This window comes from Erinaceus europaeus, chromosome X (assembly GCF_950295315.1).
Source record: "Erinaceus europaeus chromosome X, mEriEur2.1, whole genome shotgun sequence".
In the NCBI taxonomy this organism is placed as follows: domain Eukaryota; kingdom Metazoa; phylum Chordata; class Mammalia; order Eulipotyphla; family Erinaceidae; genus Erinaceus; species Erinaceus europaeus.
Window position 1 is genome coordinate 92,168,391 of NC_080185.1, and position 17,645 is coordinate 92,186,035.

Sequence of the window (17,645 nt, forward strand, 5' to 3'; positions counted from 1 at the left end):
TCTAGTATGCTTTGTTCAAACATTTCCTTTGACAATCCTTTAATATGTATATTGCTTCTTTTGAGGCCATCACAAATGTGTCTCTTATTTTAAGTATCTCTTAATTGCTTTTTCAGTTCTCTTACTTCTTTCTTAATTTTCTCTAATTCATCCTCTATATTGTTAATTCTGTTTTCTGCCTCAGTTCTTTTGCTCTTAATTCCCTCAACACTATTCCTTAGTTCATTTAATTTGTTACTGTATAGCTTTTTCAGCTAGTTGGGATCTTTACTCAGCTATTGCAACTTTCAGCTCTCTAATTACCTCAAGATTATTCATGTTCTTTCAGAGTCTCATTTATTTGTTGTTTCCCCATTTCTTATAATATTTCCCTCAAAAGCTTTCATAACTTCTATGATTATTACACCAATTAATATTTGCATGTTTTCTTCATTTTTATTTGCTTCTGGCATGTCAGGTTTTTTTTTTACTTGTGTCCTTGTTCATTGCTACAATGGTTATTTTAGGTTTAACTATTCTATTTAGTATCATTTAAAGTTTGTTTCCTGAGTGTTGCTGTTCAGGTATGATGAAAGGTGGCTTCTGGTCTACTGCTTCTTGGACTTTTGAATCCAGTCACCTTGTGGCGTGTCTTAGGAGCGGGTGGAGCTATTGTTTTAGTGGTAACACCATTGCCATTGGAAGATGAGAAGTAAGGTCTCTTACATTCAAATTAAATAGAGGAACAGGTGAGTAGAACAGCTACAAAACAGAAGCAGAAGAAAGGAGAAGGAGGAGAAAGAGAAGAAGGAGAAAAAGAGCTAAACAAACTAACAAAAAAAACCAAAACAACTAAATAAACAAAAAACCCAAAACCAAAACAAGCAAATGAACAAAACAAAACAAAAAAAAAAAGTTGCTAACCCCAGAAAACAGAAGGACTATACACTGAGTGCCACAGAAGTTCGTGGAAAAATTGGTACTTATGAAATCAGGATCCTGTTTCACTCCATTGGCTCCCACTTTCTTCCTCTTTATGTCTTTTTAACTTCTTTCCTTTCATAGCCTGCCTTCCTGAATTTCTCGCCCAAGAGTTCTTTTGGATTTTAATTTCAAAGAAGATATTTTAAAAATTAGCTTCTGGAGGTGTGACTATGGAATAGCAACAGCCAATTGACCAGTTCCCTGTTCAACTAGGAAAAGCTATGAAAACTACCTGATTGTCAGTAAAATACAAAAGGATTTACTATGAAACTCACCAAACCAGAGGTGAATATAGACACGTGTGGCTCAGGGACAGAAAAGGGGTGAGGGAGAGATTCCTGGGACTAAAAGGTCAACTCAGGGACAGTTGGCACCAAACTGGTCTAAGTCAATGAAACAATTGTTAAAAAAATAAGAAAGAAAACCACCCAAGCCACAGGTGAGTACAGACACATGTGTCCTGTGGATAGAAAGGGGGTGATGGAGTTATTCTGGGAACTAAAAACTAGTGCTAAGGAATGGCTGGCACCAAATTGGAAGATTGGCAGCTGAGCTGCACCAATTCCGAGTCCAAGTCTAAGCAACAAAGAACTGTTAAAAAGAGGGGAAAAAATCACCTAAAATTTGCCAAATTACAATTGTGACATCTTCAGTTCCCAATGCTGTTGTCCCACAAAAGGTGGAAGAGCAATAGAATGATCCTATATTGACATCAGGGACACTGACCTATCCTGGTGACTCGGGATAAAAATCTCCTCTTCCCCGTCAAGATATATAAACAGGGAAATCAAACGCCTTAGCCACAGTGCCTCCTGCTGGCACAACAAAATCCACAACAAATAAGGAAACTGAAAAATACACAGACAAAAATCACAGAAAACCCCATTGATCAGACAGATCTAGAAAAAATGACAGAGATAGAGTTCAGAAAATTTATTATGAAATCATTTCAAGAAACTAAACTTAAGATTCAAGAGCTCAGTGATCATTTTACAAAGAAATTCCAAAGAACAGAAAAAAACTCTAAACAAAACTTCAGGACACTTTAAATGCAGTTGAGGTTGAGGTAAGAGGTCTCAGAAGTAGACTTAATCTGGTGGAGGAGAGAATATCAACAAGAGAAGACAAAACCACCACACTCTGAGAATTTAAAACTCTTGGAGTGGAAAGGTTTAGAGAAAATAAAGTAATTCTCTATCAGACTCTAGTATCAGAGTTATGGGATCCCTAAGAAAAAAGAGAAAGAAGGAGAAGTAGAGAACTTATTCAAAGAAATTTTAAAAGAATTTTCCATACCTGAGCAATGTTCAAAAGAAGAAAGATAAATTAACATCTAATTTTCAAGTCCAAAATGACACACACCAAAACACATTATTGAAAAGCTAACTAAAACCAAGGGCAAGGAAAAAAAAATAATGCAGTGTGCCAAAGAAAGGAAGAAAGTAATATACAAATGTAGAACCATCAGGCTTTCATCAGATATCTCATTACAAACCCTAGAGGCAAGGAGAGAGTGGAATGACATAGTCAAAGTATTACAAGACACAAATTCTTAGGGTTCAAAAAGACAATAGATAGTTAACGTTATCATCACATTATTTGATAATTGGGTTAACTTTGAAAAGTCCTTTTGTTATGGTTTGCTGTACAGTATCCAGTATCTTGTATATAGCTGTGCTATTGGATGCTTCTAATCTACTTGGTCTAGGCTTTTGAGAGAGTCCGCATATCAAATACACAGCCTATATATTCCCAATTACCAAATAATGTGATGATAACATTAACTATCGATTGTCTTTTTGAATCCTAAGACAGCAGGAACCTCACATCTCCACTATAGAGCCCCTACTTCCCCCAGTCCTGGAACCCTTGAATAGGGCCCACTTTCCCAGATGTGTCTCCCAATCCAAACCAAATAATATTGCATCCGCCGATCACAACCTAACCAACGCAACGATTGCCACCTCAACATGCTTCACCTCAGACTGTGTCCAGAGACTTCACGTGTGGAATGACAACCCTTCGGCTTCATTACTCGGGTGAGACCTTTCCTTTAATAGTACACTCTAATTTCATCTCAGGTAGTTCACTTTCTAACAAAGTCCCATAACCTAGATATACATCAGTTTCTGTGAGAGAGAGCTTATGTGCACACGTATCCATAAACTACTGCAAAATATATACCTGAAAGCAGTAGTACACTAGAGTTTGCAGTGAGTACCTCCCTAACACTTCCTCTCCACTATTCCAAGCTTGGGATCCATGATTGCTCAACAAATTGTTTGGCTTCGTATGTTAACTCTCTTTTCAATCACCAGGTTCCAGATGCCACCAGGATGCTGGCCAGGCTTCCCTGGATTGAAGACCCCACCAATGTGTCCTGGAGCTCAGTTTCCCCAGAGACACACCTTACTAGGGAAAGAGAGAGACAGACTGGGAGTATGGACCCATGTTCAGCGGGGAAGCAATTACAGAAGCCAGACCTTCTACCTTCTGCAACCCTCAAAGACCCTGGGTCCATGCTCCCAGAGGGCTAGAGAATGGGAAAGCTATCATGGGAGGGGGTGGGTTATGGAGATTGGGTGGTGGGAATTGTGTGGAGTTGTATCCCTCCTACCTTATGTTTTTGTTCATTAATCCTTTCTTAAATAAAAAAATTTTTAAAAAGACACAAATTCTAAGCCATTAATTCTATTTACTGCTAAAATATACTTCAAATATGAGGAAGAAATAAAGATATTTTCAAACATTGAGAAACTGAAGGAATATGCCACTACTAATCCTGCCTTGCAAGAATTTCTGAGAGGAGTCTAACATGAAATGAAGAAACAAAGTAATTACAACTTTTAATGAGATTCTCTGTATTATAATAGAACCAGGAACACAACAAAAATCGGGAAAACCAGACAGAAAAGGAGAGAGCAAAATAGTCAGTCTTGAACAGCTATTGCTGCATCCTATAGGGTCTGATAGTTGGTCTATTTCTCTTTTTATTTCTTCAGTATCCCATGTATTATTCAGAATTATTGTTCAGTTTCAATAATTTAGGTTTATTTCTTTGTTTCTTTTTGTGGTTGATTTCTAACCTCACCGTCTCATGGTCAGAAAAGATACTTTTCATAATTTCAATGTTTATGTATTTATTAAGCCTGTCTTTGTGTTCCAACGCCTAGTTGATCCTCGAGAATGTTCTATATGCATTTGAACAGGATTTATGTTCTTTTTTGGAGGGATGAAATGTTCTGAATATATCTATTAAATTCACCTCCTCTATGACTTCATATAAAGCCTCTATGCCCTTGTTGATTTTTTCTTTGTCCTGATGATCTGTTTCTTGCTGTGAGTGGTGTGCTGAGGTTTCAAACTAAATCTCTGCTTCTGTCCATGTCTCCCTTAAGGTCTGTAAGTACTTTTTATATATTTTGGTGTAACTGTATTAGGACCATATATATTGAAGATTGTTATATCTTACTGTTGGATTGAAACTCTGACAAATATGTTGTGTCCTTGAGTCATTGTAGAGTATGGGCCCAAGATCAAATTAATGGGCTTTGTAATTACCAGTATTTGTGTACTTTTCACATATTTGGAAACTACTCTCTTCCCCCTGATCCAGCTTTCTAGTTCTATTTCTAACTCTGACATCATAGCCCCAGACAATACATTTATCCCGCTGTAATGTTAGCTGTCAGGCTCAGACAAAAATTAGTAAAGTCATGGACCCCTTGGAATATACCTAAAATAGACCTACTAGCTTTTTCCAAAAAGGAAATTCCGAGTATCATCCACGATATTCTTAGCTTTAGGCTTCTGATTATTAAATTTTTTTCTGCTTTATATCTTAGAGCTTTTTAACCACCAAGTTGCAGATGCTGCCATTATGCCAACATGACTTCCTGGGCAGAGAACCTCACCAATGTTTCCTGGAATGCCACCTTTCCAGAGCTCTATCCCACTAGGAAAAAGTAGAAACAGGCTAGGAGTATGGATTAACCTGTCAACCTCCATGTCCAGCAGAGAAGCAATTACAAAAGCCAGACCCTCCACCTTCTGCACCCCATAATGATCCCAGGTCCTTGCTCCCAGAGGGATAAAGAATAGGAAAGCTTCCGATGGAGGAGATGGGATACAGAACTCTGGTGGTGGGAATCGTGTGGAACTGTACCCTTCTTGTTCTATAGTCTTGTTCATTATTATTAAATCAAAAATAAAAGAATATGTAATGTCCATGTCTGTCACTTTTCACCTTCTTTGCCTAAGTCTAATTTATCTGACATTAGAATAGCTGTTCCTGCCCTTTGTTTGTGTTATGGGCTTGTAATACCTCATTTCATCCTGTAGCAGAAGCTTCTGTTTTTCTTTCTTTTGGACATGTGTTTCCTGGAGACTCAGAATAGATGGGCCTTGATTTTTGACCATTTAGTCACTGTGAATCTTTTGACTTGTGAATTGAAGCCATTCACATTTAGAGTGATTGTTGATAAATCGTTTGCTTATTTACATTCTTATTTTTTCATTTCTAAAAATTTATTCATAAAATAAAAATATCAACAAGATCATGGGATAAGAGGGGTACAATTATACACAATTCCCACCACCAAAGTTCCGTATCCCTTCCCCTCCATTGAAAGCTTTCCTATTCTTTATCCCTCTAGGAGTATGGAGCCGGGATCATTATGGGGTGCAGATGGTGGAAGGTCTGGCTTCTCTAATTGCTTCTCCACTGGACATGGGTGTTGGCAGGCTGATCCATACTCTTAGCCTGTCTCTATCTTTCCCTAGTGGGGCAGGGCTATGGGGAGGTGGGGCTCCAGGACACATTGATGAGGTTATCTGCCCAGTGAATTCAGGTTGGCTTCACTGTCTGGAACCTGGTGGTTGAAAAATTAGATATAAAGCAGAACAAATTGTTTAACAATCAGGAACCTAAAGGCAGAAGTATAGCAGATGAGATTTGCGACCTCCATTTTGGAAAAAGCTATTAGGTCTACTTTAGGTATATTACAGGGGGCCTATGACTTTATTAATTATTGCTTGAGCCTGAAAGCTAACATGCAAGTGAACCAAAAGTATTGTCTAGGGAGATGGTGTCAGAGTTGGGAATAGGACTAGAAAGCTGGATCAGGGGAGAGAGTAGCTCCCAAATATGGTGAAATATATATAAATCTGGTTAACTGAAAAACCCCATTGATTTAATCTGGGTACCATATTCAGTGCTGGAGCCTGTGTTACCTCTGCATCCATCTCTGTTGATCTGAACTTGCATTCTGTGGTCATAGCTAGGAACATTCTATGCTTCCCTCTTTGCAGGACTCATCTTCCTTGATTGATAGAGTATTTTGGCCCAAACTCCCTTCAGAGAATGGGGCAGTCCCTACCATTGTTGATCCACATTGAGGGCAAGGTCCTATAAGGGGCCTACAAAGGGGTTCATTATGTTGTTTCTACTGGAGATGACCAGTGATAGTGGAGAGAGGGATCTGTTAGAGGTCTAGGCCCATTATGTCTGTGTGGGAATCCCAGGATTCCCTAACTAGGTGATGAGGTGGCCTGGTAGCAACCAAAAGAACCATCATTAGAGTATGCTAGTCTCTTACTCTTATCTAACTTTTGTAGTCCTTACTTTGTATGACAAAGTTAGCCTGACAAGGTTAGATGATATCTAGGTCTAAGTAGAAACTATTTAGCTAAGTACGTTATGGTGCCTTTTAAAAAATGCCTTTCTACATGCTTGCTGCACTTATTGGGTCACTGCAAACTACTGTGCACTTTTGCTTTAAGGTGTATATTTTTCCCTAATTTATGTGTACATGTGCTCCGTCTCTTGCCCCCTGGTGCATATCTAGGTGCTGTGGCTTTGCTAACAAGTGCACCACCTGAAATGGAATTATGGAGTCTTATGGGCTAGGAACCATCTCACCAGAGTACTGGAGCTGAGGGGTTGACATCGCAGGCCTGGCTTCTGTGTACATAGTCTGAAGTGAAACATGTTGAGGTGGTACTTCTTGCACTGATTAGGCTGAGATCAGCAGATACAGTATCAATTGGTATGGGTCGAGAGAAGCTTTCTGGAAATAGAACCTCACAACAGGTTCCAGGACTAGGAGAAATATGGGTTTTATATACAATAGGGAGGGTTCCTGCTGTCTTAGGGATTAAGAAGGCAATAGGTAATTATTATATAGCCAAGTTATTTGGAAATTTGGTTGACTTTGAAAATCTCATTGTTAGGATTTTCTGTATCATACAATATGTCACCATGATTTATGTCATTTAATGCTATTTACATATAGCTGTATCTTATGTAGCAATGCAACCAGTTGTTTCTGGTCTCTCTGGTCTAAGATTATAGGTGACAATATTTCAAAGAAAAATACATTATTAGAAATCTATTAACAATTTAAGTCCACTGTTGAGATTCAATCAGGTTACCATTTTGAAGCTTTGAGTGCTTAGATTAAGGGAATATATACTCAGAACTGGGGTCTATGCATCAGAAAGTTTTAGACATTCAATCAATCTATTTTCCCCCTCTCATATTGATTAAATAGTGATTTATAAGAATATAGGTTCATAGGAGTGTGTATTAACACCATTCCTGCCACCAAAGGTCTGTGTCCCTACCCTGCTCCCCTACAGTGAAGCTGAAATCTACTCTCCTCCTAGAGGTGGTTTGTTTGTTTGTTTTTACTTTGGTGCAATACTCCAAACTCAGATTCTGATTTATTTACCTTTCTGTTCTTCTTTCTCATATTGCACTTGTGAGTGGGATCATACCATATGCACCTTCATCTTTCTTACTTACCTCACTTAACATTATTCCTTCTAGCTCCATCCAAGATGGATCAGAGAAGGTGGGTTCATTATTCATAATAGCTAAGTAGTATTCCATTGTGTAGATATACTACAACTTTCTCAGTCATTCATCTGTTGTTGGGCACCTAGTTTGCTTCCAGATTTTGGTTATTATATATTGTGCTTCTATAAACATAGGTTTACACATATCTTTTTGTATGTGTGTGATTAAGTCATTAGGATATATCCCTAGAAGAGGAAATACTGGATCATATGGAAGGTCCACTTCTAGCCTTGTGAGAATTCTCCAGACTGCTTTCCACAGGGGTTGGACCAATTTACATTCCCACTAGCAGTGCAGGAAGGTTACTTTGTTCCCACAATCTCTCCATAATTTATTGCTGTTTTAATTTTTGATGTATGACATTCTCACAGAGGTGAGCTTGTATCTCATTGCTGTCTTTATTTCCATTTCTCTGACAATCAGTAACCTGGAGCAATTTTTCATATGCTTGTTAGCCTTTTGAATATCTTCTGTAGTGAATATTCTGTTCATATCCTCTGCCCATTTTTGGATGGGATTATTTACTTTTCTGTTGCTGAGTTTGGTGAGCTCTTTATATATTTTGATTATTAGTCTCTTGTCAGATGTAAAGATCTTCTCCCATTCTGTGAGGGGTCTCTTTGTTTGGGTGATGGTTTCTTTCACTGTGCAGAAGGTTTTAAATTTGATGTAGTCCCATTAATTTATTTTTTATTCAGTCTTCCTTGCAGATAGGTTCCTATCATCAAAGATGCCTTTGAGCTTCAGATGAAAAAGGGTTCGGCCAATATCTTCCTCTGAGTATTTGATAGTTTCTAGTCTAACATCCAGGTCCTGGATCCATTTGGAATTGACTTTTGTTTTATCTTTTAATACTTAGAATATGCCATTCCACTCTCTCCTTGCCTCTAGGGTTTGTAATGAGAAATCTGATGAAAGCCTGAAGGTTTGTCTTTGTATGTGACTTTCTTCCTTTCACTAGCAGCCTGCAGTACTTTTTCCTTACCCCTGGTTTTGGTTAGTTTTTCAATAATGTGTTTTGGTGTGTGTCATTTAGGATTTAAAAATTAGATGTGCATTTATCTTTCTTCTTTTGAACATTGTTCAGGTATGGAAAATTCTGTTAAAGTTTTTTTTGAATAAGCTTTCTACTTCTCTTTCTTTCTCTTTTTTCCTTAGTGGTCCCAATAACTCTGATATTTGTCTTTCTGATAGAGTCTGCCAATTTGTTGAGAATACTTTATTTTTCATAAACCTTTCCACTCCAAGAGTTTTAAATTCACAGAGTGTGTGGTTTTGTCTTCTCTTGTTGATATTTTCTCCTCCACCAGATTAAGTCTACTTCTGAGGCATCTTACCTCAACCCAACCGCATTTAAAATGTCCTGAAGTTGTTTTCTTTTTGTTTGTTTTTTTCTTTACTTTCTAATTCTTTTGTAAAATGATTGCTTAGTTCTTCAACTGATTTCATAATAAATTTTTGAACCCTATCTTGGTCTTTTTTGTATAAATCTATACCTGTATGGTAATTTGGGTTTCTGTCACTGCTGTCTGTGTATGTCTCAGCTTCCTCATTTACTATGGATTTTGTTGTGCCAGGAGGAGGCACTGTGGCTAAGTTGTTTGATTTCCCTGTTTATACATCTTGATGGAAGAGGGGAGATTTTATCCTGAATGACCAGGCTCATTTAGTAACTTTGATGTCAATAGAGAGTCATTGTGCTGCTGTTAACTGAGTTTTTAGGTAATTTTTTGTTTATAACAGTTTTTTTTTTCTAAAACTAGAACCCAGAAGTGGTGTTTCTCAGTCCCTAATCTAACTTGACATCTGCTATCTCTGAGCACTTGCTTTTTAGTCCTAGGAATCACTCACCCTTTTTCAGTCCTCCAGCCACATGTGTCTATAGGTGTGGCTTAGGTGATTTTCCTTCTTCCATCTTTCTTCTTTCTTTCTTTCTTTCTTTCTTTCTTTCTTTCTTTCTTTCTTTCTTCCTTTCTTTCTTATGTTGTTTCTTTAACTGACTCAGAAGTGGTGACTCTCATCTGCCAAACTCCCTGTATGGTGCCAGTCATCCCTGAGTACAGACTTTAAATCCTAGGAATTGCTCTGCATCCTTCTAGATCTGAGCTCACATTCTGTGGTCATGAGTAGGAATGTTCCAAACTGCCCAAATATTGACCCGCCTTCCTCAGGTGTAGCATACAGTCTGGTTGAAAAATGAACTTGATCTTGAGATATAAAGGGGAAAAAAAGCAGTCCACTGTTTTCATTGACCCCCCCCCCCCCCACGATCAGGGAGTTCTTATTTTAATAAGCAATGTGTTATGGAAACCAAGTTTCCTTTTTCAGTGTTTGTGGACACACTTTAAGATTGGGTATAAATTCAGGATTCCAGAAGCTGGAGTGTTTTCTCAGTCTAACAAATACACTTCTACTGAGTCTAATATTTAGAGACTATATAGGTTTCCCCCCCCCCCCCATTTGTAAGTTGCTGCAGCCTATGACTGCTGTTCATCTTGGGAATTTTAATAGTAACTTTGGAAAATTCCCAAGTCATTAGCTTTGATTCTCTTCACCTAAAGGTATAACTAAATGTATATTTTAAATGTATATTTGTCTCCCGAAGCTTCTTTGCTCTGGGTTGCCTTTTCCAGATAGACAGAGAGAAACAGTGGGAGTGAGGGAAAAATACCCCAACACTATAGCTTCCTTTGATGGTGGGTGTGGTGTGGAACTATGTAATCTCTTGTAAATGACTATTAATCACAATTAAAAATGACTTGATAACAAGTGTATACTGTAAATTTATTAACACATCTATCATTTTACATAGAGGATTTTTGTAGTGAGAATTTAAAAAAATTCTCTAATAATTACTTTATTTTATTTGTCACTACAGTGAGTTACAAGATTGTAGGATTACGGGATATAGTTCCACACTACGCCCACCACTGAAGTTCTGTGTTCCCACCCTCTGACTTCCCAAAGATAACTACCACAAGAGATTTTCAGGGACATAGCCATGGAGTAACAGCAAGTGAAAAACCACACTTAGAAACAACCAGACAAAGCAAGGAAAAAATAAACCAAAATGTGGAGATAACAGGACACTCTACTAAATCAAAAACTGTGTTTCCCATTCAAAGGGTGAAAGTGGGCTTCCAGAGTCCAGAATAAAGCCTGAAACAAGGCATAAAAACCCACACAAGTGAAGACAAAAAAAATGCTCCCCTAACACCCCCACACATGATAATGACATAAAAAAAAAAGAACCAGACACAGCACCACCTGTTGGATGAACAACAAATACTACATTATGGAAGCTCAAAAAGAGTTGGACTAATTGTCAAAATTTGACTTCAGAAAAATTATGAAGGCAATTCAAGACTTCAACTATAACAAGCAAACACAAATTCATGACCTTAAAGGATATTTTGCCTAACGAACTACAAAATTCACAAAAAAAAACTTAGACTGGAAATTCATGAAATTAAAGCTCTTAAGGGAGTTAGATCTAATATTAGATAATTTCTTTTTTAAAATTCATTTATTTAAGAAAGGATACATTAAAAAAAACATAGAATAGGAGGGGTACAACTCCACACAATTCCCACCACCCAGTCTCCTTATCCCATCCCCTCCCCTGATAGCTTTCCCATTCTCTATCCCTCTGGGAGTAAGGACCCAGGGTCATTGTGGGTTGCAGAAGGTGGAATGTCTGGCTTCTGTAATTGCTTCCCCGCTGAACATGGGCGTTGACTGGTCGATTCATACTCCCAGTCTGCCTCTCTCTTTCCCTAGTAGGGTGGGGCTCTGGGGAAGCGGAGCTCCAGGACATATTGGTGGGGTCGTCAGTCCAGGGAAGTCTGGTCGGCATCATTTTTATATTTTGTATTTGTTGAATGTTCCTTTTGATTTTTTCCTTTGAAATTTCCACATCTCACTTAGAATAATACTGGCCTTTTAAAGTGAGTTGGGAATGTTTCCCCTTCTAATTTTTTGTAGAGTCTGAGATGAGTTAAATTTAAGTCTTCTTTATGTTTGGTAGAATTCTTCAGTAAGGTCATCCTTTGTAGATCTTTTTTATTGGGAAATTTTTGTGTACTGATTCAACCTCCTTACTAATTATCATTCTGTTTGTATTTTATATTTTCTTATATTTCAGCCTTGGTAGGTTATATGTTTCTAGGAATTTATTGATTTTTATAAGTTATGCAATTTATTTGTGTATGATGGATTGTTCATAGTATTTATTCTCGTATGACTCTTGGTATTTTTATTATATTAATTGTAATGTTTGACTTAGAATTTTATTTGGGTGGGTTTCTTCCTTTCTTGGCTAGCATAAAGACTGGTCAGTGTTGTGATATTTTCAAATAACGAAATCTTGGTTTTGTTAATTTTCCTATTTGATTGATTTACTCTTTAATGTTCAATGTATCCCTTCTTTTTAAATATTTTACTTATTTATTCATTCATTTACTGGATAGAGATAGAGAAACCAATACGGAAAATGGAGTTATATAGGGGTAGTAGGTAGAGTATGTTATCCAACCTCCCTTCAGAGAATGGAACATTCCCTACCATTGTTCATCCACATTGAGGGCAAGGTCTTATAAGGGCCCACAGAGGGGTCCATTATGCTAGTCCTGATGGAGATGTCCTCATACTCTTTTAATGTAGTCCTTCATGGTCTCTTTGCTCCATGGGGATGCTTTGGTTTCAACTCTAGGTTTTGGGCTTGCTTTCTTTTCTATAAATAGTTGCTAGTTGGCCTTCTTATAAAGGAGGACTAAAATTGGGAGCAACCCATGCTGCTGCCTTGATGACATCACTCTATTTTCTTCTTAATAGGAACATTCTGTCAAAAGGAACTTTACTGTCCCAGGAGTTTTGATAGGATACAAATGTAATGAAAGTTTTAGTGTCTAGTCAGTGTAGCTCCCCAGAATCAATGAATCAGTTACTTGGAGTGGCAAATTATTTACTTAGTTCACTGCTTCAATATGACTTAAGCATAAACCTGAATGTGGTATATATATAATGCTTATGTATATTTTTCATTATAAGGTTAAATTATATCTCTTTTTAAATACCTCCTCATTCTCTTTCTTTTGAAGCAATTGACAGGTCTTCCATATATACACATATCTGGGGATATATCTCTAGACACACACACACACATATATGTAGACTTGTATAGCTATGCATAATCTATAGTGTGAAAGATGAAATGCCCTTCTTGCAGGTAGAACTTCCTCCAGAACAGTTAATGAATGAGACTCATCCTTGACATATAGACTTTATTAACATCATAACTTGTGTGTCATTTCCTGTGGAAGGACTAGACTTGGGTAAACTTCAAGGTTGCTTATCTACAGATGTTGACCAGATTAGTTTGACCAGATTAATCATCATACTGTCATATTTTCTCACAAATATACCTACATTCTGCAACACAGCACTGAAAACATGCAACCACATGTATGCATTATTGGCTTCTTTTGGTTGAATTTAATGGTTTCAGAGACAGACCATTCATAAGTCTAGAGTTTGAACCCATGGGTCTTACTCACACTCATTCCAAAGAAGTTATTGCTGAGTTAATTTTAAATGTTTGAAAACCCAAGAGTCTGGCACTGGATGGTGGAAATTATGGATGGCATAGTCTCAGGACTGGCTCTTCTACATGTATTTTTCCTGAAAGATAAATTGCTGTTACTGATGCCAAAATAGAAAACAAAACTGGAGTTGTTGCAGCATATAAAGAAATATAGGTAATAATGACTCATTAGAAGTAGCAATAATACCAAGTAGTGGGTTATAGGAATGACTTTACCTAAAACTGGAAAGGGTGTATCATTACTTTAGGCTCCCCTTTTGAGTAGTTTTTTCAAAATGAGAAAAATTATCCTTTGAAGATCTCAAGTTCAACTTGGTTGTGGAGTCACAGAGCCGCTTTTTTTGATTCACTGAGAACATGTCAAAGAAAATACCAGCAAAAATGTTCATGAAGTGTCTAGGTAAGTAAAATGGAAAACTGAAAGATTGGTTTTTGAGGCTTTCTTGAACGATTGCTCAAATTCTTCTTGAATTTGGAAGATGAATCCTCACTCCTTCTGGCTCTGAAGTTCAACATAGACCAGTTATGAGTTTTCCAGGAAATGAGTAATAATAGTAAGACCAAGGGACTCATTTCTGGAGCCTTAGAAGACTGCTTCATCCAGAGTCTGTAGGTGGGGTTTGCCCCAACAAAAGGTTTCAGGGAGTACTTGAGGTTTGTGCAGACTTGCAATAGGAATGGAGAACTGAACATGATCTTGTCCTAGAGATTCTGCTAGATCTTTGAGCTCAGACCCTAGCTTTTCCCATGCAAAAAGGCTTCTTCCTTTATATTCTTCCTCATTATTTTCTTCTCTTATTTTCAGCTTATTGTTCAATTGTTACTTTCCACAAAGTCTAAATAACAATGTCCATATAAAAATCCCAAGAAATTTTGAATAGGCATCATTTAGACTTCTTGGAAGACATAAAAGTAAACTGCTGCCAAGTGACTCTGTGGGTAGTGACTATCTTCTGCTTCACACCCAAGCCAAAATCATGAGAGCTCATAAAAGTCATTGTTGGAAAAGGGATGTACGAGAGAGGGAGAGGGAGAAAGAGAGAGAGGGAGAGAGAGAGGGAGAGGGAGAGGGAGAGGGAGAGGGAGAGAGGGAGAGAAAGACGAAGAGAGAGAGACAGAGAGAGACAGAGAGAGAGAGAGCTATCACAGCAGTGAGGCTCCTTTTAATATGTGGGGTCCAGACTTAATCCTGCACCATTCACATGGCAAAGCAGCACACTACCCAGGAGAGCTATTTCACCACCCTGTATTCATGATTTTTTTAAAAAAAGAAATGTATGTTCTGCTTAGGATAAAAAAGTACAGTTTTAGTTCAAAATTCAGCGGATATCATTTTCTCTAGACATTCGATCACTGAACAAATATGTATCGTGCACCTGCTCTGTGTCAGCATGGTGTTGAGTGATGTTATGGCAGAAGATAGTCACTACCCACAGATTTCTGTGGTTTAGGAAAGAAGAAAGATAATAAAAAGACTAAGAGCTGATGCCACGGATAGTTAGGGAAAGTGACCAGAATTTGGGACTCAATTCTGGATGTCCTAAATGTTAAAGTTAATGAGGACATTTTGTGTATGCATGTGTTTTTGAGCATAGAAATGCATACAGACACACACACACAAAGTTTCCTAAAGCATCCAAAACTTCAGCGATCTCCTTCCAGTTGTTCAATCTACCGCCCCCCCCCCCCCCCCGGCAACTAGACTGACACTCAGTATTTGCTATATAACTTCCAAGCAAAGCTTTGGCTCAGAAGTCTTCTTTCAAACACAAAACAAACTAACAAATCATGCTCTTCTGACAAGATAGGGTGTGTTCAGGGTGGTATGGCTGTAGACATTCATACTCTTCTGATTGAAGGATGAGGAGACAGCAGTAAGATCATGAGGAGTGGGTCTACTGCCAAAAATTGAGAAATTTTACCCACGTATTTACTATAAACCATTAACCTCCCAACAAAAATAAACAAACAAACAAATACATATATCTGAGTCTGTAATAGGATGTATTTCACAATTAGAGGGAAAATGGGGAAAACTTTGTGGTACCCTTGAGGAAAATACCTATTCTATGCATCATACCCATTCTTGTGTTTTGCTTGCTTGTTTGTTTGTTTTTGTCATTTCCTTGGATTTATCATTCTAGGCTCACTTTTTCATATAGAGCTAGAGGCAGAAAGAAAGATAGATAGACAGAGAGAGAACAAAAGCTTTCTTCAATGCTGGGGTACTTGAACACAAAGCAAAGTGCTATCCAAATGAGCTATGCAAATACTGATCTCTACACTTAGAACATGAAGGAGTAAATCATAGATTTATACCACATACCACAGCTCAAATTCCATTAAGATGAATTTCAAGGGCTGCCCACATTCTTTAACTGCGATAGAATGTAGTTGTATTTAGTGTTAGTCAACTTAAGTAAACTCTATGTTAGTTTAGAAATAGTTGGTTTGGTAGAACAGATGATCTCAAAAGATGTGAACTTTATGAATTCTATGAATTCTATACCTATTCAATTCTATCTGTACCCTGGAGATAAGATTAGTAAAGCTTTTTTGAAACTTAGGTCTATTCGTTCTTTTTTTCTGAGTAATTTCCGATGATAAAGTATTACGTAATAATGCTATAAAATCCACCATGTGATGAATATGTAAAATATGAAATAAATATTTTTCCACTCTTGGTTTCTTTCTCCAGATTCACTTAATATTTTCTTTTAGCATTTCTCATCAAATTTCTATGTATATACAAAATAATTAGTCTTTTTAAAGATAAGCATTTTTGACATTGTACAGTATAGCTAGAAGAAGACACAGTAAATATTTTATACTTTGGCGTATTTAGTATATTCTTTGTGGTGTATTTCTTAGCAAATTTTTATTCTCCCCCCACACTTATGGATAACTGATTTTTGACAAACGGTCCCAAAACATTAAATGGAGAAAGGAGAATCTCTTCAACAAGTGGTTTTGAGAAAAATCGGGTAGAAACATTCAAATGAATGGAATTGGAACAAGAAATATCACTGAACATAAAAGTCAACTCCAAGAAGATCAAATACATGGACCTTAGACCAGAAACTATCAAGTACGTAGAAGAAAACACTGGGGGCGGGGATAGATAGCATAATGGTTATGCAAAGAGACTCTCATGCCTGAGGCTCCAAAGTCCCAGGTTCAATCCCCCGCCTCACCATAAGCCAGAGCTGAGCAGTACTCTGGTGTTTCTCTCTGTGTCTTTCTCTCTCTCTGCATCTCTCTCAAAAATAAAATACTTTAAAAAAAAGAAGAAGAAAACACTGGTAGAACACTTCACAATACATGCTTCAAAATGTCTTCAGAAACATTAGGGGAAAGGGTGCAGTCGACTGCATAACACAGTCGAATTTCCCACATTTGGGGATATCACAGGGGTCAGCACATCTGGAGTGTAATGGATAAACCTCACCCTGGGAAAACCACCTTCGTGATCATGGTTATCTCCCCTGCCGGGTAAGTATTAATGTATATTTCTAAAAACGATGTGAAATAACTTGTGGTGAACACAAGATTGTTGTATTGTGTTTCCGAATGCATGGCGGTGACAAGGCACATAGTGGGTACAATGGCTACCGATATACATAGGAGATGAAGATTTTTCCTGAACCTACCTATGCCTCTACAAGGCATCCAAATGGATAAAAGTCTAGGAATTTCTCTTTTGGTATCAATGTTTGCTGAACCCTGTGACATAACAGCAGCACGTGAACACTGTGTGAAGAGAGCTGCCTTTGTCTCATTTCCAGTAGGATGTAAGTGTGAAGCTCTACAAAAGATAGAGCTTAAGCCTGTGTAAACAGTGAGCAACTAAAGCTGCATTTTTTTCTTTTTGTATTACTGATTTTAATAATGCTCTACAAGATTATAAAATTATAGGGGGGTAGTTCCCAACTGCACTCACCACCAATGTTCCGTGTCTTCCCCCACGCCATAGAATTTCCATAATTCTCACAAAGTCTTTGAGATAGTTAGGTTATGCCTTTTTTTCCTTTTAATATTTTTGCAAGTTCATGTGTTCTAGATATCTGTATTGGAGCTGGGAGAGAGCATAATGGTTATGCAAACGATTTTAATGCCTGAGTCTGTGATGTCCCAGGTTCAGCCCCCCAGCATCACTATAAGCCAAAAGACATCAACCATCTACATTCTACTATTTGTACATTCTCTATTTGTCTTTCACCT

At 37.6% G+C, this 17,645-nt stretch overlaps 1 pseudogene; it reads right to left on the reverse strand.

The window, feature by feature from the left end:
* Positions 1-16,794: 16,794 nt before the first annotated feature.
* LOC132535950 (U1 spliceosomal RNA) lies at positions 16,795-16,924 on the reverse strand (annotated as a pseudogene).
* Positions 16,925-17,645: the final 721 nt, after the last annotated feature.